A 21,380-nucleotide genomic window follows, 5' to 3' on the forward strand; every position below is an offset into this window, starting at 1 on the left:
ATAGGTACAGATCATGGATCAAATTCTCTCCTTTCGGTAACCATTAAAATAGGGGAAGGAAAGTAGCTGCCAGTAGGAACTACCACCAGGCGATTGCACGGCCAGAAAATAGGCTGCTGCCACTCACACAGGTCCCTAATAATGAATGGGAGATCACCAATGCCCATGCTTCTGAGACAGCCCACAAGTAGCAGTTCACCATCTATCATAAGAAATTTCCAAGCACCTACTATGTTTCAGGGACCATTCTTGGTGTTGGGGATATGATGAATTAATAAAACAAACTCTCTGTGGTCAGAGAGTTTAGATTTTTGTCACAGTGAGACAGACAATAAATGGCAAATTCACATAAATATTTCTTTGTTGGATTAAAGGCTTATAAAGAAAATAAAACAGAATAAGGCAAAGGAGAGTAATGGGGGCTGCTGTTTTAGGAAGAGACGAAGGGAAGGCCTCCCTAATAAGGTGATATTTGAGCAGGGATCTGGACAGAATGGTGTGGGGGAGCAAGATACATGGCTATTGGTGGAGAACGTTCCAGGGGAAGGAAATAGATGGTACAAAGTCCTTGAGACAGGGATGCTCTAGGGATCTGGAAGAGACCAGTGAGGAAAGAGTAGAGTCAGGTACAAGAGGTTGCAGGGGGTGAAACTGGACAGAGGATGGTTGCCAAATCATGCAAGCCTTTGTGGCCACTGTCGGAGAGTGGGCGGCTTCTCCTTCTCCTTTTTTTTGCAGTAACAACAGAAACCACAGGGGCAACTGAGTAGCAGCCACATAGGAACATGAGCTACCTATAAAATTGCAAACGGGCATTCTGTCTGCAGTGTGGAGGGAGAACAGGCCATGGATTGTTGTGCTCAACCTGGCTGCCCATTCATTTTCCTGTGATGATGTAATTCTGAATGTTTAGGTTCCATCCAAAATCCACCAAACAAGGCAAGGTCCAGCTTTCTAATCTCCTTGTAGAAGTTGCAACAGATAGCCAAATTCAAGAAGGAAAGGGTAGAAACAAAGATACTAAGTAGGAGGCCACTGAAATGTTCGAGCCACCGACCAGACTGGGCAAGCAGGAAAGGGCAGAGCTGCACCCGGATGCATGTCACGGCTGAGCTCTGTTCACACCCAAAGGAAGCGCTGCCTCCTGAATTACAATAGTTTCATTCTTCCTCCCAGATGCAAGGGCCTGGGGGCAGGGCACTGAGGAGGCTCTGAACACAGTCTTTACTTTTTACAGAAAAAAAGAAATCAATCTTTTATTTTCAAAGAACACAACTATAAATGCAGTATTTCTACCTTTAAAACCCCTCAAGTTATATATATTATAGATATCAGTGAAATTTGATATGAGTCATCCAGGACGTATGGGTGCCCACACCCATGGGTTCCAAATTTTAATTCAGGTGAGTGGCCTCTTCTGCGAGTGAGCACGTGGACTCTCCTTCATGTCTTCTCACCTGCTCCAGCCTGGCTGCCCTGCTTAGTTATTCCCTAAAATACTTCCAAGGATGTCTCAAAAGTGGTGCATGACTTCAGCTTCAGAAAGAGGTCTCCTGATGTCTCTATGTTTTAAAGGCAATTTGATGTTACTCAATATATTTCTAGTCTGTATCTTCACAAAATATTCCTAACCAACTTCTATTATTTGCCCATTTCTATGACTGCTCATGCAAGGGAATACTTCTGAATAAAATCATTAATCTCTAAGCAGAAGACGAGGGTTGGGACTTGATTATTCACAAAAATACTTCATAAATCACTGACAACATGTGTCTTCATGAAAAGCTGCAAGAGTAGAGGCGGACTCTGGGAAGGCTGACACCAGTGGAAATGGTTATATTGAGTGGACTGCTCTAATCTGGAATCCATCATGCTCATAATAAAAGAAGGAACATCCTTATCCAGAAGGATGAGAGAGGCAAATAAGGTAATGCTGCCTTGAGCAGCAATAAAATGGGAAAAATTGAATTAAATTACAAAAGTAATAAAATTTCAACAAATGAATATCATAGATCATTATGAAAAATGAACTGTCATTTTGGGGACGCTCTAGAAGTCTGTATAATCTCCTTTCTCTCAAGCACAGTCCCTGATACCTCATGCGTGGTTTTGAAAATATCTTGAATCAGAAAAAAATAACCATGTGTAATCTTCCAGCCAGGGGACGGAAGTCAGTTTTATGGCCACGTGATTTGTCAAAGTGAAGGAGATGGGTATCTCTGGGTCACTCAGAGACTGTGACCTGGGTTATCTCAGTGGAACAGAGGAGATTACACCCCACTTAATGGATCAGTAAGAAGTCAGGCTGCAAACACCCTCAAAGCTGAGTGATGAAATTAATGCATGGAGCAGAACCAGTGCATTGACTATGTCTTTTTATTTTCTGTATTTTTGATGCTCTGATATCTGGAGCATTTGTGCCCTGGATGGACTGCCCCTCCCAGGGTTTGCTATCTCCTTGAGAGAATATACAACTCGTCTCCAAGGGCACCCTGATATACAAACCAACCAATCCAAAGCCCGAGCTTCCAACCTCCTCCTTTCATCACTGCTTGGGCCATTATCCGCCTGACCTAGTCACCACAGGGCCTGGTACCAGAAAACTAGGGACAGTCCCTATACCTCAGAGCCTACCAAAATTATTCAGTTCTAAACCCGCGTGTCTTGCTTCCCTCTTTCTTCTCATGGAAAACACAGTAAAGTCTCCTGTCCCCAATCGCCTCTCTGCCCACTCATCTGGCCTTGGTGCTGCCATGTGGTCCTGCCCATTGCTTCTATGAGTATAATAAAGTTCTTTTCCTTTATGCCAGTCATTCCAATGTCTGTGTGCCTTACCATACCTGATTAAAACAAATCCTGAGTTTCTTTAAAACAGCAAGGAATCAGGAGACCTGGGTTCTAGGTGGGCCCAATTCAACATTAACTGGCTTAGTGATCTAAGTTAGTTAAACCCTCTGAGCTTTCTAACTATGACATGTGGATTACCCACCATCCCAATCACTGTGATTAATAGCAAATGAGATAATAGATGAAAAGCCTGGTCAGAAGCGGTGAATTCCAGTAAACTAGGGTTGCATTCCACTTGTGTTTTACATAATTTTTCTTCAGTAAAACTAAACAAAGTGAGCTGAACAAAGTCAAGTCACCTTTTCACAGATGCCCCCTCACATCGCCCAGAGGTTTGGTTGAAGTGGAAATTGACTTTTGTGGGTGAATAAGGGGATTTTTTGCTATCAGAGGGTTTTGACAAATCACTGATATTTGTCATTACTAGGTATAATGAGACTGACAGTCCCTAACACAATCAAAGGTATAACAATGGCAACTTCCATTAACCACTGGAGAATCATTCAGATCCACTTAGAATTTGACAAGGGCTATCTATGTAGTTTCTCCCTGAAAGAAAATGGCCAAGGCTGTACCTTAGGAATTTCAGATACGATGCTTGAGGTTTGGGCCATCTCCTCCACCAAAGCCCAGACTCAGATTTTCTAGGAACTACTGAATCCCATGCTAAGACTCTCCGTCTTATATTCTTTATTCCACACCATCAGTTACTCAAAAACAGAGTTCTTTGGACAATCAAGATGGGCTCTCTCATCTGAAGTACTTGCTAGATGGAGACAGTTCATACGTTCACTCGCTTGCCCGTTCTCCGACAATTTAATGTGTGCCAGATATCAGCATCCATGATCAGATCCAGAAGTCACATCGGGGCTGAGTTCTCAACGTGGAGGAGCAAGGTGGAGATGGCAGGAGCCCTGAGGTAAAACAGGCACCACTGTGTTTCTTAGGACACACGTCATGTCATGAAGCCTTTGAATGACCAGATTTAAAGAAGCAGGAATGAAATGGACAGGAATGGACAGACAGCCCATCTCATTTTTTAATTCATAGAATCTAATACAGTGTTGGCACAGAGCCAGCACTCAAAATCCTGTTGGTTGGCAATGCCACAAAAATCCCCTTCTGCTGATACTAGAGCTCTGGAAACAAAGTATCTGCATGTTTCAACCTACTGGCTACTGCATGATCTGTGTGGCTGAGGGGCCCCTTCTGTGTCCCTTGCCCTCTCAGGCCTGGAGGCATCAAGTGGCGATGGTTACTTGTTCACAGGTGTGCCCCTTATTCTAATAGGGCTTGCAGGGGTTCCAGCCTTTTGGCACCTCTGGGCCACACTGGAAGAAGAAGAGTTGTCTTGGGCCACACATTAAATACACAAACACTAATGAAAACTGATGAGCAAAAAACACTTCTAATTTATGATTTGGTGTTGAGCCGTATTTGCAGCCATCCTGGGCCACATGTGGCCTACAGGTCGCAAGTTGGACACCCCTGGACAGATTCAATACTGTAACACTCACATGTATAGAGCTGTTAAATTAAGCAAAAACAGATCAGAAAATCTCTCTTGTCAAAGTGAAACTAATTGTTCCACAAATCAGGGTGGTGATGACTATGCTCCTGAAACATCATAGAATCGTCACTCCCTAGCTTAGAACCCTCCAGTGTCTTCCCACTGCATTTGGGACATATTCCGGTCTCCTAATTGGAGAATGAACTAGTGAAGAGGCCCTGGAAAATCTGCAAACATGACAAACTCCTCTGGCTTTAGAGTCTTTTCCGTTCCCTGGACTGTTCCTCACCTCCCACTTTGCATGGCTGGCTCCCTTTCCCCAGTTACCGTCCATCCCATCACCTCCCTTGTTTCTTTCATACTTGGTCCATTCTCCAGTTATCTTAATGACTGCTTACTTACTTGAAATTGTACCAGTTTTTCCCTCTGAACTGAAACTTGATGCTGTGAGGACTGAATGAGGCCACTGTGGCCAACTAAGTGCTCAGCACCGAGCAGTTTCCCACTTGCTCTCTGTCTCTTTTCACAAATGTCAGAAGTCAAAAGAAGTCGGCGAGGGACCTACTTGGATTTTCAGAATTAAAGCTCTTTCTTTCGTTACCCACTCTATTTTAAATACTTCCCTACTTTTCTAGACTGATATACTGTCAATCCGCTGGAGTTTTATTTTCCCTCTGCTCTGTTCCCTTGGTTTTGTTTTACGCTGAAGCTCAGTGACAAAAGAGGAGGAAATACTGGGGAGAAAGTCTCTTTATTATCAGTCTCATCTTCAGGCACCAGGAAATGGTGTCTTATTTCAGGCCTCCCACAGGTGAAGGATCACTTTTATGATGTTTTTCTTCCAGGGTGATGCCCTCTGAGTCTAGATGGAAAGCATGCCAAGACTGAAGCCATGTGTGTTTTAAATAACTGCCTGCTTTCGCTATTCAGCAGTTACCTAGTAGGGAAAAGACTCCGTCATAAAACACTGCCATGACAGTTACTATTCCAAGCAACTATCAGTGGAAGTGTCTCCTCTCTACCATACTTTGTGACAGTTTGGACAGATGGCACCATTTCATGGAACACAGAGACGACTGGGTAGAGAGGTTGGCAGAACTCAGTGGATACAAGTCAGAGTTGAGAATGGGACACACCTAGTTTTAGAATCTGGGTCTTTTCTGAGTGAGCTGGGAGGCCCTGGGTGAGTTACCTGACCTTTCTCAGCCCCATTTTCCCTACTGGTTAAGGTATTATGGTTAACGTAATAGTCCACAGAGCAGGGGTGCTGTTAAATGCTACAAATAAAATAAAATGATAAGGGTTTGGGGGATCCATGCTGCAAAAAAATGCGTGTGTGTACATTCATTCTAAGAGGATTCTTCCAATGGTGCTTCTGGCCTGGACCCAGAAGACAAAATGTTCAGGAAAAGGCCAGAGGGTATAAAACTTGAAGACATGACTAGGCCTGCCTTTCTCAAGACTTGAGAGAAAAGTCCCTTCTTCCTTAATGTTCCTCATCCCTGAATTTGTCTTTCTTTGCCCCCTTCTACTACCTATCCAAGGGCACAGAGCCCACTTGGCCATGGGCACAGATATGATCTTCTTGTGTTCTCATTGGGATGTGGGTCAAAGCCCCACAGAAAGAAACAGTTTGCTTTGGAGAGAACCCTCCCACCTGCCCCGCCCAGCTGAATCGGCACAGCAGCGGGTCATCGGTCAAGGACTGGGATTTTGGAATTCTGCCCAAATCATTCTCAAACTCATTAAAACCAACAGTTGTGAATTCTAAGCTAGTGCAGTTGTTTTGTCCCAAGGTTCCTGTCACTTTTATTTTCCCAACCAATCCTCCCTGTCACTAAGAATTAGTCCCAAAATAGCAGTTTCTGATGTCACCTCACCTACCTCCTTCTGAGGTTACTGTCAGTAACAGATCAAGCACTCATCAGACAACTGCAAGGACATTGTCCAGGACAGTGTTAATTCCATTTACCTGTGATATCCAAGAGGCAGACAGGTAGAGACATGGCCCTGGGGTGTGGGGGAGGGGTTTGTGTATTGGAGTAACCTGTGGGGTTTGTCAATCTCTAGATTCTCATTTCCTGGACACCAACCTCAGCCCCTCCAGGGGTCCCAGTGTTCCCAAGACCTGGAACTTCCCCTGTGGGAGCATGCACCCTGGGCGAAGACCATTATTTTGGCATCAATGAGTAGTAGCCTCAACCGAATGGGGCAGAAAGGTAAGTGAAACTCTGGAGGAACTGGGGAGACCATTATCTTCTTTCAGAGGAATTCCACGGGAAATTTTATATCTGGTCATCAACAAGAATTGTATTTTATCTTAAGAAATTGTTTTAATCCTACAGACTGTGAAACTTATGGCTGCCCAGGGTTCCTTCTTTACATTGGCTCCCCTCAAGCAGAGGGCTCAAACACCTTAGAGACTGTGTGGTTTGGGGCTCTATTTTTATCTCTTTGCCTTTGATGTCCCTTTTTCCTTCCAACTGACCTCCAATTTGTGTTGCCTTTTCTGTTTCATGTTTGCCACCCACCGACCTTCTCATCTCCTCTTCCATCCATCAAGTATTAACTGGGTGTCCACTAGATTCTGATCCTCTTTCTCAGTGCTGGAGACGCACGGGAGGAAAGTCCATATAGTCTCTACCTTTATGGAAGCTGTAAATTTTCTGAATCCTTTTTATAGACTACAGGAAGTAAAGATATATGAAGAAATAAAATCACATTCTAAAAGTTGGTGGTTGAAGATTCCCCTTCAGATTTTTATATCTGTGTCCTCACTTTGTGACACAAACTGAGGCCATCACTTGTTTTATCTTTTTGGCCTAGGATAGAGTCCTAAAAAGTATCCTCTTCCAGAGCTGCTTCGCTCTTACACTTATCCCACCACACAGCTTGGCTCCCTGCAATAGGACACAAGCCATCTTGAGCTCTGGCTCAAACTTTAGTGTACAAGGCAAAACTCTCTTTTGTGTTTAATCTGTAATTTATTGCTTTATGGTGCTTTATACAAAGAAAGGTACATTAATTTATTATTTCAATAGATAAAATAAGCCTTCCTATAAACATTCAATTTTCCTTTCACCTTTATGGAGATACAAACATATAACATTATGTAAGTTTAAGGTCAAAGTGATGACTTCAGGCCTAGATGTATTGCAAAATGATCACCACAATAATGTTAGTTAATACATCCATCGCCTCACATAACTATTTTTTTTTTGGTAGTAAGAACATTTGAGATTTACTCTTAGCAACTTTCAAGTGTATAATACAGTCACTAAGTTGCATATGTCACTAAGTTGTATATGCAGTGGAGCAAAAGTACGTTTACAGTTATGACTATGCAAAGCACAGAGTTTACTCTTGTATTATTATTTATTAGTTGTTATGTTGTTTTCCATATAAAAAGCTGTAAATCTAATTTTGCTCCACCCTGTATTAGTTATAGAATTTTTTTCTTGTGATGAGAACTTTAAAAATCTAATTTCTTAGCAGATTTCAAATATGCAATATTAACTATAGTTGCTATGCTGTACACTACATCTCCATACATTACTTATTTTATAACTGTAAGTTTGTACCTTTGATTTTATCTATTTTTGTCAACTCCATCCCTACCCCTCTGGCAACCTGTATCTATGAAGACCAGACTGTATATCAGATCCCCAGATCATTCATATATATTCCATATGTTTTCTTCTAGTTCTTACATTTCCAGGTCTTACATTTAATTTTTTAACCCAATTCGAATTAATTTGTTGAAGGTAGGGTTCCAATTTCATTATTTTACATGTGGATATCCATTTTTCTTAAAAACATTCCTTTCCTCATTGCACAGTCTTGGTTCCCTTATCAAATATTAGTTGATGATATATGCATGGGTTTTTTTCCTGGGCTCTTGATACTATTCCATTGGCCTGTCTGTATTTTTTATTAAAAAGTACCATACTGTTTTGCTTACTATAGCTTTGTAATGTAATTTGAAACCAGTAGGTGTGATGCCTGTAGCTTTGCTGTTTTTTCTCAAGTCTTCTTTGGATATTCTGGGTATTTGTTGTTCCATATAAATTTTAGAACTGTTTTTTTTTTTATTTCTGTGAAAAAATACCATTAGAATTTTGACAGAGAATTTATTAAATATGTAGTTTTTTTTCAGTAATATGGGCCTTTTAACAATATTAATTCACCCAATTCATGGAATACAAGTTATCTTTTCATTTATTTATATCTTCAATTTCTTTCATTGATGCCATAATTTTCAGTATACAGGTTGTTCACCTGCTTGATTAAACTCATTCCTAAGTATTTTATTATTTTAATACTATTGTAAATAGAATTGTTTTATTTCTTTTTCAGATGGTTTGTTGTTAGTGTATAAAAATGCAACTGATTTTTGCATGTTGATTGTATATCCTGCAATTTTCCCAAATTCATTTTACTAGTTCTAACAGTTTTTTGGTGGAGTCTTTAGGGTTTTTAAAAAATATAATATCATCTCATCTGCAAGCAGATGCAATTTTAGTTTTTCTTTCCTATTTACATGTCTTTTATTGCTTAGCCTAACTGTAGTGGCCAGGACTTCAGTACTATGTTGAAGAGGAAGAGTGAGAGAGAACACTTTTGTTTCTTATTTCAGAGGAAAATCTTTCACCATGTCCACATTAGCTGTGGATTTTCATACATGGCCTTTATTAGGATGAGGCATGTTCCTTCCATACCCAATTTATTGAGAGGACAGGGTGTTGGATTTTGTCAAACACTTTTCATTGTAAAGTCATCATATTCTTTTTCTTAGCTTTGTGCACTGGTGAGGTGAATGTTTGAGGCCAAAAGATTATTTCCTCATCCATCCTTTGACTCTTTTTTTCTTAGAAATGAATCCTCATTATTTTTACTTTTTCCCTTACATCTTACATACAAGAGAAAACAACTGAAATTTAAGTAGGATTGGTCATGCAAATAAGTTAGTGAAAACAGCATTTAACATATATGCATTGAGGGAGGTGAGGTCCCACAGGAAACAGACCATCCCTGTCCCAAGGAGCCTCTCTGCAGTAAGGAAGAGAAGTTACAGACCCTGAAAGGATGTATATGAAATGTTCAGGGAGATGGGGAGGCAGCAGACAAATTAGTGAAGTATAAACCAAGGACAGCAGTATATTTGAACAGAAAAACATACAAACTAAAATAAGGTTGGCAGTCCTGAAAGCAAGAATCTGTTTTGTTTCCTAACCCTCATGGCTTTATTTTTGTTGCTTGGTCTTCTAAGGTCAGGATATTTTCATGGGGATCCAGGGAAGACATAGACACATATGTACACTGTGTGCTGGAACCGAGTCAACTTTTTCAAAATATATGTTTCTCCCAGTGGGAAGCCTCAAGACTGGTCAAAGCTGATAAATCTAATGGCTGTAGGAAGTTCCCCAATCTTGCATCTTAGACATCACTTCCTGGACAATTGGAGCTTTTCCTAGAGAAGTTTGTCATGAGGACCTAAGACTACAGTGGATAAAGGAGCCAGAGTACCTGCTGAGGCCTAGATACCCACTCTTTCTGAGCACTCAGTGACTTTAAATGACTGCCAATGTTAAAAGTGATCCTAATTTATAACATGGGCCCTGGCTGGTGTAGCTCAGTGGACTGAGCGAGGGCTGCGAACCAAAGGGTATAGGGCCCGGTCCCCAGTGGGGGCCATGTGAGAGGCAACCACACATTGATGTTTCTTTCCCTTTCTTTCTCCTTCCCTTCCCCTCCTTCTAAAAAAATAAAAATAAAAATATAACATGGAATGGAGATAAAAATAACTTATTTTGTAGCTTCTTGCTAAATGTAATTCTGATGATTTTCATCTCTTCCAGCAATACCTTGGTCCAAGCCACCCAATGCCTCTCACCTGGATAACCAGCTAGGCCTCTTCTCTGAGCTCTTCATTGCTACTAATCTGAGAGACAGTTTTTTACAAAAGGAATCAGATGTGTCCCTCCTTTGCTTAAAGTTATGCGGGAGTCTTTCTTTTCATTCAGAATAACAATCAGAAGCCCCTACACTGCTCCACAATCTGACCTCAGGTCAACCCCGCCCCCAACTCCATGCACACCATTGCCAAATTCTCACCCATCCACCCCTTCCTCTGGACTGGTCTTTTTCCAGTTCCTTGAATGCATGAAGTTCTTTCCTGTCACAGGGCCTTTGTGTATGCTTCTCTTTCTGCACAGAAATATTTTAGCATGGCTATCGCCTTCCCATCACTTAGGTCTCATCATAAAACTTTTTATCTCCACAAAGTTTTGTATCTCCCTTTCTCCTCATGTTATCTAAAGTAAGTCCCCCTCTTATTCTCTGTCAGAGACCCCAGTGGTTTTCTACATAGCATTTGATGCAACTTACAGTTTTGTCTGTCACCTGGTTATGTTCTATTCCCTACACACATATACATACATAAGTGTAAGCTTCGTGATGGAGATACAATATCAATTTTGTTCACTGTTGTTTCCCCGACTCCTAATCCAGAACATGACCTATAGAAGCTTCCCAAAACTACTTGTAGGATAAAAAAATTAATAGGGACATCACTCATTCATAGGGTCACCAAGAGATGGAGCTGACTCAATGGCACATGATAAACTGAGGCCTAGAAAGGTTAGGAACCTGCTCCAGGTCACACAGCAGGTAAGTGGCAGCTGTTGGACCCTTTTACGTTAAGGCAGGTGGGGCTCTGAAGGTCGTTTTGTCAACTGTGACACTATGACCTGACAATAACAGGGAAAAGGATATGAACCATTAGGTTGCAGAAAAAGAAATACTCATGTCAACAAAAACAAATATGCAAACCAAAGAATAAAATGTTGAATCTCACTTTTAAGCACAAAAGCAAGTACAAATTAAAATTTAAATTAGAGTCTTGGGATATTTTCGCTCTTAAATTGAAAATAACTCATTAATGACAATGAGAATGTTGGGAAATAGCCTTTCTCCTGGTGGGAATACAAATTGACATATGCTTTCTGAAAATAACTTGGTTATACTTTCAAATATTTAAAATACATATAACCTTTGACATGACAATTCTACTTATAGGAAATCACTTCTAGGAAATTTTTTTATTAGCTAGTTGAATTTTTTTATTTGGCCAAAGTGTACGAATAGAATTAATGTAACAGTCCATAGTCTATTCTATGGCTTCTAAATATTTATCCATTGATGATTTCCATAAGATGCTATTATGCCTAATAGTTCAAGAAAAGTACAGATTCCTGATAGTCCATGAAAGCCCAATTTGCCTTCATTTCTAACCACCAAATTAATTTGTCTTTTCAGAAGTTTTACCACATGTTTTCTTGTTTGCCTCTTCAAAAAACCCAGCATATAGTGAAAGAAAATTTAATATATACGTTGCTGCATTGTTCATATTAGATAAATTACTACTACTTGAATGAGCCCACAGAAGCAAGTTATAGTACATTTATTCAATGAACTTTCATGAAGCCATTACAAAAATGGTAAAGTTGATCACTTAATGACTGGAAAAGACATCACTAAACAAATAAAAAATAGTTTCTACAATGACATGTACAATCTTATTCAAGCTATAAAAAATGAAAATACTAATGCATAGAAAAATAATGAAAAGATATATACAAAATATCTCTAATGCCATAATCTGGTGGTTGGATAACAGTTTATATTTATTTCTCTTCTGTTAATATGCTTTAAATTTTTCTGCAGTGAATATGTAATATTTTGTTACAAGAAAATATTTTTTAAAAATAAGACAGTCAGAAATTTCCACTCAATTCCACTCAGAAGATATTTACTGAGCATTTACTATGTGTCAGGCTCTGTATGGGGAATTAGAGGTACAATGTTGACACAGTAGCTAATTCCATATAGATATCATTCAGGTAGGCAAATGCACAGTTTAGGGCTTAAACATTATGGAGGTGGCATTCTATTAAGAAGACCTCATAAGATGTTCCACTGAAAATTAGGACCAATGTCATTCCACAGGACATCAAAAATGGACGAGGCCAATGGCTACATGAAGCATCATCCAGACTGTTGAGAACAGCCAAGCCCTGATTCTCTGCATGTTTGCAGTTGAAAGCTTGTTTCTGTAGGTATTCAACCATCATTTCATTTCATGCTTCTCCTCTTTGGAGAAATTCTGACCTGGAAGGTGTGGAGCACGAGGAGACATGTCAACACTCGGAGTGAATGTGGGTGCCTGAGACAGTGTAGCAGAGCCCCAAAGGTCATGCATCCGAAGGCCCAGCATTTATATTTATTGTTCTAAGGGAACTAGGGAACATAGTCTAGAGCCCCAACAAGTGTTGGCAGGATCCACCAATTTCTATGACTATAGAAGACTTCCTAAGAGGTAGGTCTGCCATTAAGAAACCAGAAAATGAATATACCCACTGTCAATGTAACTTTGCAGCTCACTATGGTTAATGTAGTATGCTTTGACTTTCTTTAGAAGGGGAAGAACAGGGGAAAATGCTGATGTGCTAATTGTCTGTCTCCATGCTAGCACAAAGAAGGACTGGAGGTAGTGGCTTAATAATTACAACTCGAGCCTTGCATCCCCAGCCTGAGGCCAGCCTCCTGCCTCAGCAGATAATGAGTTTGGCAATCTGTGATAGTCTTTTCTGAATGCTAATCCTCATCACAGAACTCCTATAATGCATGATATAATTTAATACACCTGGCAGACTCACCAGCAGTTCATTCTTTTGTTACATAATAGCCCAAAGTGAAGTCCAAGGTGGTTAATGCTCTGACAACCAGCTATTATCCCCAATAACAGGCGATTTTCAAAGGATTATTGCCTTCAGAAACCATTTTGTAATAACTGGCAAATGGAAGCCAATGTAGCAAAGTAAGATGGTCTCTGGGAGCTGCCATTTATTTTGTACAGATCTGCAAAGACTCTTCAAACATCCCCCAAATAAAACAACGGGAGTAGTGATGGGGTTTCACGGGCTAAGATAAATCACCTCACTAGAAAAGTTACAGGAATGCATGCCTTAACGTCACTCTTTGGAATCTTTCTATTTTTATTTAGCTTTTCGGTTTTCCTTCATCTTTACCCTTTTATAATATACTGGATTCCCAAACGCCTGCTTCTGGGAAAGATACAGAAGGCCTGGGAGCTGCCCATAACTAATTCCCCTCTGACGATGTTTCCCTGTGTCGGGCCCTGAAGGGGAGATGATCAGTCATGGCATTGATGCTGAGGGATTTGTGTCTGATATACCCATCCTGACTTAACTAAACTTCACTTTAGGAAGACAATTTGGGTTGGGTTATGACAAGAGAAGAATGACTTATTGTCCTCAGCAGGCAGGAGTTTGGCTATCAGTCCACAGCAAAGTCAGACTTAATTCCACACAATGCTACCCCATTACAAAGTGAGTCCAGTCTTAAAAGAAAGTTCTATGAGTGATGTATCTCCTTTAGGATAGTTCCCCAAAATTCACTCATATTCTCCAAACTCAAAATCCAAATTCCGAAACATCAAGAAGATGGGTTTTTTATGTCACTGCTACGATAAAAATCACTGTGATCTTTGTGCTTGACGCAGATTGCATAAATCCCAGCTGTTTGAACTTGGGAAATGTACTCAGTGATGAAATTAAATTGACATCATCTTCCTTTATCTTGACAGTTCAGACAACTGAGGGCAATTGCTGCTCTGACCAGCGGGTTAGGATAGTCAGTGATAAAATTATTATTCTGCCTAAAGTTTATCTTTGATTAAAAATTAAATTTAACTTTGCTTTATCATTTTCTATACCCCAACAACATGCATGTGTTCTCCAAGTTAAATCAAGATGGACTAAATATTTAATAACCTTTTCTAATTAGCTACAACTGTTACCTGATTTCTCTCTGCAAATGAATGTGAAAGGGCCCAGGAGGCCTAACGTTAACCTTCATTCACTCTCGTTACAGGAGAGAAATTACAGGCTCTAATTAGATGCTTCAAATTGCAAAGAAATAGAATTTTCATAACTAGCTTATTAAAATCCTAGGGCCCCTTTGGGATAGGGCAAATTGCTTCTACTCTGATCTGCTTATCCTTGTACAACACCATACAGAAGACTCGTGTTGTCTGCCTTACACAGCTCATATTTCTCCCAAATTAATGAGTACTCAAATTATTCCAGCTGCCCTCTTGGCACAAGGAAAAATTGAAAATCTACGGCTGCCAAGTGACGTGGATAACTCAGCTGCTAAATAAAATATGCTTAAGGGGACACAGCTGTTGGGATGCCTATTTACATTAAAATTACTAAATCCATGAATACAGAACAAATGTCCCAAGAGCTAAACAGTGTTCAACACTTGGGTTAACCCTTTTATTATTAGTCCAGGGCTCTCAAGGCACAGGTATCCCACATAGCGGGGCAGAAGTGTGAATTTTCTACCCAATAATTTCTTTTCCTTCAAAAGAGATCCTCAAGTATTACAGAGGCAGAATGAGTGGGGTGGCCCCCAGAATCAGTGGGGCAGGTCCCCACTCACTTGACTTCCACTGATGTCCTTGAACATGCCAATTAAAACTTTCACCATCACTAAAATTAAAGGTAGATTTTAGATTTGCTAAATTTTGACATTTCATAAACCTTTAACAAGGTTCTGTCTTCTGCGTTCTGTCATCTGAGTTGCATAAAGGGTCAAATAAAGCTCAGATGACCAAGATGTGAAAGTCTTAGAAAATGATGCCCCAAAGGTCAGCAGACAGTGAACGGTACTTCAGGCAGAAGTACTCAGCCATTCGGCAGACTAACCAATTCAGAGAGAACAAGACAGGATGGGCCAAGAGTAAATACGGAGAAGAAAGCATGGGGGAGATGGTCCCTCTATACATTCATTTGACATGCATTAATATGAAATTAATGATCTTCCATTACTGTTTTGAAATTCTAGACACTAAAAGACTTTGTTCAAATATATCCAAACCCTTATCATTGATTATATAAATTATCTACTCCAGATAAAAATTCTTAACCCAGAGTTCAGAGGTTAAACCCCATCCAGACTCATGTCGAAACCATGCACAATTATTCAAGTACCTAAATATCCTTAAAGTCAGTATTGGGCCATCAAATAATAGATCAGCAAGGATCCCCTTCTCTTAGTGGATTTGTAAGTTAATTTTTTTTAAAGAATCACAAATTACAGCTTGGGTTCTCTGGATAATTACAAAAACATGTTCTGTTTACTGTCCTGAACATTCTGCCCTGAACACTTTGCATTGTCCAAATCCTGTAAAATTATAGAGTGATGTCATCCAATAGATCAGGCTCAGGGAAAACAGATGAAGATTCTATAAACACTTTTCACCCTTAAACACATAGCCTAAACAGAATACTTCCGCTCTCTGTAAGAGCAAAATGGCAACAAGTGAGATTTAAAAAACAGAATGGGGACATGTGAACATCAACCCACAAACATTTGAAGATGATTAAGGAACACAGACATAAATAAAGATAAGAGGGAAAATGTGGCTATCTGAAAGAAGAGCCTTGACACTAAAGGAACCCAATGCAAAGTCAGTTTCAATTATACAGCAGTGCCTTTAATCCACACTTTGGCCATACACTCTTCTGCTTGCACTCAAGTGTTTGCCTAACACCTGAGTTTCTCCATAGAAGACACCACCTGTCTTTGAACAGTCCTTATTTAGAATCTGAGGGTACAGACACTTTAACACATAGTCACAGAGTCCTGGGCCTGCTGAAAACTAAAAACCTGGGAGATGTGTGTTTTGAAATTAGTATCCTAGGGTGGCTGTTACATGGCCGACCCAAAAAGACAGGATTCTTCTAAATCCTTCGCTGTCACTTTTATCATGACACTTCTGATACTTCTAGGACCACTACGTGTCCTGGACTTGTTCTGGATCAAAGGAAAAATCAGAACACACAATGTGATGTTGAAGAAAGAGCACAAGATGTAAATGACTTTGACCTGGAAAAGTACATTTACAGTTCATCTTACCTTTGACAACTTATAGTATAAACACATAAATTGTCCTAAAAAACTTGTGAGGGTTACAGAGAGTCTTAAAAATAGCTCTGATATATAGATAGAGTCAGGCAAACTTGTTAAATGAGAAGGAATCATGTGACCATTATCCATGCTGATAACAGGAACAGTGCTGTGGGCAATATAAAACATCACAGGTTCTCAGCATCCATTTTGCAAGGTGGCATGATTTTACGTGAAGGCATACCTGTCCTAAATATCTAGGAGGACTGTTAGTCTAGGAATGTAGGGGGTAGGGGGTGGCATACACACAGGTATAGTTTATGGCTGTACATTTTTACATAGCTAGAAAATATTTATATCTAAATAACTACATAAAATCACAAGACAGACTGACATACAGTCACTGACTGACTCTTCAGATTCTTTTATCTTTTGCCAAGTTGACTCTTTCAGAATAATAGCCAAGGTAGTTCTGTGACATAGATCAAATGGTCTTGAAAGCACACTTCCCTATCTTTCAATATAATGACACTATTACTTGACCTCTTGACAGCTGCAGTTTAGATGCATTTAAAGAGAATTTAAATTAACATTGTTTCAGTAACGCAGCAACACTGTTGAAAAGTGTGACAATGCATAGCCAAGATTCAGACTCGCTGTGGTAAATTGAATATTCTGTTGAAATCTGATATATTCCCTTCAGACAGCAAATGATTAAAAAATGACCATTTCCATTACATTTTCCTCATATCTATATACTCTGGCTAGAAAATAGAGTTTGACCATTGAAAGCAGAAATAAGGCCCAGCAATTGTCCAAAGAGACTAACCTAACTCAGTATTTCACAATTAAAGTCACATTAAAAAAATTTAAAAACCAAAGAAAAATTATTGATGTCAGCTAAAGAAGAAAAAGACAGTATTATCCAAGGAGCAAAAATAAAACTGACAACTGTCTTCCCAATAAAAAACAATAAAAGGCAGACACAAAAGAACACATTGTACTCTGGGCTGAAAAAGGGTCAAAAGAGCCTTAAGTGTCTATTTAAAATTTTATACTCAGTAAAAATATCCCTTCAAATTAGAGCAATATTAAAACCTTTAGACAATTTTTTTTAATGAACAGAATTCAAAGGAATACTTCAGGCAGAAGATCCTATCTTTTTACTTTGTAATACTATAAGCACAATGTAAGTGTAAATAACACTATTGTTCTTTTAATAGATGTAATACCATAATAAAAGGGCTAATTCAGGAGAAAAACATAACAACCCTAATCTGTATACTGATTATAACAAAGATACGATACATAAAACAAAAACTGACTGAACTAAAAAATCAGAGAAATACAGCATTACAGCAGAGGATTTTTTAACACACCTCTATGTAATGATAAAATAAGTGAACAAAGCAATCAGTAAAGACATAAAATATCTGAATATGACAATTAGTCAATTTGGCCTTATTGACATGTACAGAACAGGGCATTGATCAACTTCAGGATACATTTTGTTTACATGTACTCAAAGATCATTAACCAAAATACATCAGTGCTTGTCTACAAAGCAAGTCTAACTGTATTTGAAAGGGTGGAAAGCACACAGAAGCTATTCAATATCTCAGTGCAATAACTTAAACATCATAAAATATTAATTGGAAAATTTGGAACTCAATTAACTTAAAAATTAAATAATACACTTTAATCCATTACATGAAGAAGAGATCACAATGAAAATTAGAAAATGGTTTGAATTCAATGATAATGAAAATATGATATCCAAAAGCATGTGGGATATTACTAAAGCACTAGAGGGAAGTTAATGCATATAATAAAAAAAGAAAGGTGAAAATCAATGGTCTAAGGTTCCATTGTAACAAGCTATAAAAATGTCAAATTTAACCTAGAGAAAGTATAAGGAAGGAAACAAAAAATAAGAAATCAATGATACAGAAAACAGATGTATGCCAACAGCTGCTTCTTGCAAATCCAATAAAATTGACAAATTCTTTTAAAGAAGGATTAATGAAAAAATGAATGAAAATACAAGTTAACCATGTTAGAAATGGAAAAGTCTTTAGATCTTTTAGATATTCAAAAGATAATGAGTGAAATTTATATACAACTTTAGGCAAATTAAATAGGAGAATTTGAGAGAAATGGACACATTCCTTGAAAAGCACAACTTACCAAAAATGATTCAAAAAGAAATGTAAAAATTAGACTATCCTACATCCATTAAAGTGATTAAATCTGTAAAGGAAAAATCTTGCCCCCAAGTATAAACTACAGTCCCTTGTAACCTCAACATCGGACTCTTAGACAGAGTTAAAGAAGAAAGAACAATCTTACACAAATCATTCCAAAAATAGAAAAAGAAGAAATACTGCCCAACTGAATTTGAAGCTAGCATACTCTAATCAAACACCTGAAATGAAAAGATTATAGAACAGGAACATTTCAGACAAATATCTTTTCTGAACATAGACATGAAGATCTTAAAATCACAGCAAATCAAATTCAGTGAAATGTAAAAGCTTAATATATTATTGACAAAGTTGGTTTTATGCCATGAATGCCAGGTTAGTTTAACATGTGGAAATCAAACAATATAATTCATGGTATTAAACAATAAGAAAAATTATGATAATCTCAAAAGATGCAGAAGAGCACCCGATAAAATTCAATATCCATCTAACTAAATTATTACCAAGCAAGAAGTAGAACAGCACTTCCTTAACTTAAAATAAAAAAGTGCAAAAACCAGCTGCAGTGTAAAACTTCATGATAAAAACACTGAAAGTGTTCACCCTGAGCTCATGGATGAGATAAGAACATCTACTAATCCTTATCTTGCAGCATGTGTGTGGACATGCAAATGACCAATAAAAGCAAAAACAATTTTGAAGAACCAACATAATATCAGAGGACTTACACAACTAGATATCAAAACTATAAAGTTCAAGTGATTATAATAGAGTGAAATTTATATAAGCATAGACAAACAGGCCAATAGCATAAAATCACAGTATCTAAAAAGTGCTATTGTAATACAACAAAGAAAGGATTTTTTTCATATATGGTGCTGAATCAACTGACCATCCATGTGTAGAAAAGTAAACCTTAATTAATTTCAAGTGGATCTTAATAATAAAGTTTAATGATGAAGCTTAATAACAAATTGGCTAGAAAATAATATGGAGAATCATCCACATTTTGAGTAGAAAAATATGTCTGAAATTGTACCATAAAAAGTACTATTCATAAAAGAAAATACTGATATACTAAATTTCATCAAAATTAAAAACTGCTATTTATCAAAAATAGTATATAAAAGAGACACAGAAAGTCACAGAGTGGGAGAAGATATTTACTAATATGGATGTACTAGTATATAGAAAATATAAAGGATTAGTATGAATCAATAAAAAGCTAGACTAATAAATTTAATGGGCAAAAAAATTTCAATAGACACTGTAAAAAAGTGATATACAAATAGCCAATGAACACAACCATCCAACAAACATGAATAATTGAACAACTTAGTTATCACAGAAATGCAAATTAAAAGGACACTTAAATACTAAAACATACACACACGCACATACATACATACATACACACACCACAATGGCTAAAACTTAAAAAGTTTGGAGTATCAAGTGTTGGTGGAGAGGGATAAAACTCCCATTGTTACAATCACTTTGGAAAACTTTTTGGCAGCATATACTAATGCCTACTGTAAGTATAACCTATGACCCAGTGATTCAGCTCCTAGGTATATCCCCAACAGACATGCATACATGAGTGTGCAATAAAAGGCATGTGGAATAATTTTTATAGCAGCATAATTTGAAATAGCCAAAACTGGAAATCACCTATGTGTCCATCTATAGGAGAAAAGATAAATAAATGATGATCTATCTATACTACAGAGTACAATATGACAATGTTAGAAATAAACCCCTCTAACACACAACAACCTGAATGAATCGCACAGACATACCGCAGAGCAAAAGAAGCCAAGCATGTGTATGAGATGTCTCCATTTATATAAAGTTCAGTAACAGGTCAAACTAATCCATGGTGATAGAAGTCAGAAAAGTAATCATGTTTGGGGGACATCATGACAGGAAGGAGGTATGTTGAGAGAGGCTCTGGAGATCCTGGTTAATATATACCAGTATTCACATTGGAGTGGTCACTTGGTAAAAAATCAGAGAGCTGTACACTTAAAGGTATTTTTTGTTTTGTATCATATACCATGTTATTTTTGAAACTTCCAATGCATAAGGTCTTTAAAAAGTAAGCTGACTATAGAGATGTGGGTTTATTTCTGGGCTCCCTATTCTGTTCCATTGATCTGTCTGTTTTTATGCCAGTACCATGCTGTTTTAATTTCTATGGGGTTATAGTTTGATATTAGGTAGCATGATTCTTCTGACTTTGTTCTTCCTTTTGAAGATTGCTGTTGTTATTCAGGGTCTTTTGTAGTTCCATATAAATTTCTGAAATAAAAGGCAGGCAAATTGGAAAGGAAGAAGTAAAATTGTCATTCTTTGCAGATGACATGATACTGCACAGAGAACCCTAAAGATTCCACCAAGAAACGACTAGAACTAATGAATTCAGTAAAGTAGCAGGATACAAAATTAATATCCAGAAGTCAGTTGCATTTTATATGTCAATAACAAACTATCTGAAAGGGAAATTAAGAAAAAAACATTCAAAATTGCTTCAAAAAGAATAAAATATGTTGAAATAAATCTATCCAAAGATGTGAAAGACCTGTATTTGGAAACTTATAAGACACTAAAGAAAAGAAATTGAAGAAGATACAAATAAATGGAAGCATATACCATGTTCATGGATAGAAAGAATCAAAGTCATTAAAATGTCCACACTGCCCAAAGCAATCTATAGATTCAACACAATTCCTATCAGGATACCAAGGATGTATTTCACAGAACCAGACATAAAATTTTAAAGATACTTTATGAATCACTTTAAGTAGTTAATCATAGTTTCT

The 21,380-nt window shown here is 38.1% G+C and overlaps 1 protein-coding gene and 1 long non-coding RNA gene across 2 annotated transcripts in view; one reads left to right on the top strand and one right to left on the bottom strand.

Moving 5' to 3' along the window:
- The window catches only part of CACNA2D3 (calcium voltage-gated channel auxiliary subunit alpha2delta 3), an 864,587-nt gene that overhangs the window by 326,215 nt on the left and 516,992 nt on the right, over positions 1 to 21,380 (bottom strand). The gene's annotated exons all lie outside the window — the stretch shown is intronic.
- LOC128628039 (uncharacterized) lies at positions 6,276 to 10,200 on the top strand. Its single transcript, XR_008392364.1, has 3 exons — positions 6,276 to 6,353; positions 6,428 to 6,576; positions 9,627 to 10,200. It is a non-coding gene; the product is annotated as an uncharacterized LOC128628039 (long non-coding RNA).

The sequence above is a fragment of the Artibeus jamaicensis genome, unplaced genomic scaffold (assembly GCF_021234435.1).
Source record: "Artibeus jamaicensis isolate MK-2021 breed Jamaican fruit bat unplaced genomic scaffold, CSHL_Jam_final contig_519, whole genome shotgun sequence".
In the NCBI taxonomy this organism is placed as follows: domain Eukaryota; kingdom Metazoa; phylum Chordata; class Mammalia; order Chiroptera; family Phyllostomidae; genus Artibeus; species Artibeus jamaicensis.